Consider the following 2,500-nt stretch of genomic DNA (forward strand, 5'->3'; position numbering starts at 1 on the left):
GTCAGTGTGGTACCAGAAGACGTAGGTTGGAGGCTCCGTGTAGTTCCGTAGACGACACAGAAGAGTGACGTCGCTACCCTCCTGCGCGTACAGGTCCGGTCCTCCGGTGATCTCCGATACCGCCTCTGTCAACACGATCGTAGCACAGGTTACTTCCGTCACACACACACACACACACACACACACACACACACACACACACACACACACACACACACACACACACACACACACACACACACACACACACACACACACACACAACAAGACTAGTCCCAGAGCTAAGAGGTATGTCCTACGAGGAGAGGTTAAGGGAAATCAACCTGACGACACTGGAGGACAGGAGAGATAGGGGGGACATGATAACGACATACAAAATACTGAGAGGAATTGACAAGATGGACAAAGACAGGATGTTCCAGAGATTGGACACAGTAACAAGGGGACACAGTTGGAAGCTGAAGACACAGATGAATCACAGGGATATTAGGAAGTATTTCTTCAGCCACAGAGTAGTCAGTAAGTGGAATAGTTTGGGAAGCGATGTAGTGGAGGCAGGATCCATACATAGCTTTAAGCAGAGGTATGATAAAGCTCACGGCTCAGGGAGAGTGACCTAGTAGCAATCAGTGAAGAGGCGGGGCCAGGAGCTCGGACTCGACCCCCGCAACCTCAACTAGGTGAGTACAACTAGGTGAGTACACACACAAGCACCCAAGAGGAATATAACAAAGATTGACCTGACAAGTGAAATAGACTCCTACGTGTCACTGTTTGCGAATGGCACAACACTAATAAGGAGAATAAGAAGAGGAGGAGACTGCAGAGACTGCAACATGCAACGGGATGACGTGATCACATTACTGGGATTGCCTTACAAATGGATTCTGAAATTCAGCTCCAGCAAATGCACGGTTATGAGGAAAGAATCATGAAGGTAGGTTGCCATAGCACGAGTATCACCTGAGAGGCAGGTTGCCATGGGATGTGCACCACCTGAGAGGACGGTTGCCATGGGATAAGCACCACCTGAGAGGCAGGTTGCCATGGGATGAGCACCACCTGAGAGGACGGTTGACATGGGATAAGCACCACCTGAGAGGCAGGTTGCTATGGGATAAGCACCACCTGAGAGGCAGGTTGCCATGGGATGTGCACCACCTTAGAGGAAGGTTGCCATGGGATGAGCACCACTTGAGAGGCAGGTTGCCATGGGATGAGCACCACCTGAGAGGACGGTTGCCATGGGAGAAGCACCACCTGAGAGGCAGGGTGCCAGGGGATGAGCACCACCTGAGAGGACGGTTGACATGGGATAAGCACCACCTGAGAGGCAGGTTGCTATGGGATAAGCACCACCTGAGAGGCAGGTTGCCATGGGATGTGCACCACCTTAGAGGAAGGTTGCCATGGGATGAGCACCACTTGAGAGGCAGGTTGCCATGGGATGAGCACCACCTGAGAGGACGGTTGCCATGGGATAAGCACCACCTGAGAGGCAGGTTGCCATGGGATGAGCACCACCTGAGAGGACGGTTGACATGGGATAAGCACCACCTGAGAGGCAGGTTGCCATGGGATGAGCACCACCTGAAAGGCGGTTGCCATGGGATGAGCACCACCTGAAAGGCAGGTTGCCATGGGATAAGCACCACATGAGAGGCAGGTTGCCATGGGATGAGCACCACCTGAAAGGCAGGTTGCCATGGGATGAGCACCACCTTAGAGGCAGGTTTCCATGGGATGAGCACCACCTGAGAGGCAGGTTGCCATGGGATGAGCACCACCTTAGAGGAAGGTTACCATGGGATGAGCACCACCTGAGAGGCAGGTTACCGTGCGATGAGCACCACCTGAGAGGCAGGTTGCCATGGGATGAGCACCACCTGAGAGGCAGGTTACCATGGGATGAGCACCACCTTAGAGGCATGTTACCATGGGATGAGCACCACCTTAGAGGCAGGTTACCATGGGATGAGCACCACCTTAGAGGCAGGTTACCATGGGATGAGCACCACCTGAGAGGCAGGTTACCATGGGATGAGCACCACCTGAGAGGCAGGTTACCATGGGATGACCACCACCTGAGAGGCAGGTTACCATGGAATGAGCACCACCTTAGAGGCAGGTTACCATGGGATAAGCACCACCTGAGAGGCAGGTTACCATGGGATGACCACCACCTGAGAGGCAGGTTACCATGCGATGAGCACCACCTTAGAGGCAGGTTACCATGAGATGAGCACCACCTGAGAGGCAGGTTACCATGGGATGAGCACCACCTGAGAGGAAGGCTGCCATAGGATAACCACCACCTGAAATATCTGTAAATAAAACAAACCTGTTACTTTAGGCTCATGCGAACAGAATAACATAGAAGACATGAACAAATGACGTAATTGCATATCTCATTCAATATTTCGTATGAGTCATTTAGAACACTATACACAGCAGACTTTAGACCATTGCTACACTACTACTCTCATCTCATCCTGCATAT

At 52.1% G+C, this 2,500-nt stretch overlaps 1 pseudogene; it reads right to left on the reverse strand.

The window, feature by feature from the left end:
* Positions 1–2,500, reverse strand: part of LOC128687160 (zwei Ig domain protein zig-8-like) — a 158,081-nt pseudogene that overhangs the window by 11,629 nt on the left and 143,952 nt on the right.

This window comes from Cherax quadricarinatus, chromosome 40 (assembly GCF_038502225.1).
Source record: "Cherax quadricarinatus isolate ZL_2023a chromosome 40, ASM3850222v1, whole genome shotgun sequence".
In the NCBI taxonomy this organism is placed as follows: domain Eukaryota; kingdom Metazoa; phylum Arthropoda; class Malacostraca; order Decapoda; family Parastacidae; genus Cherax; species Cherax quadricarinatus.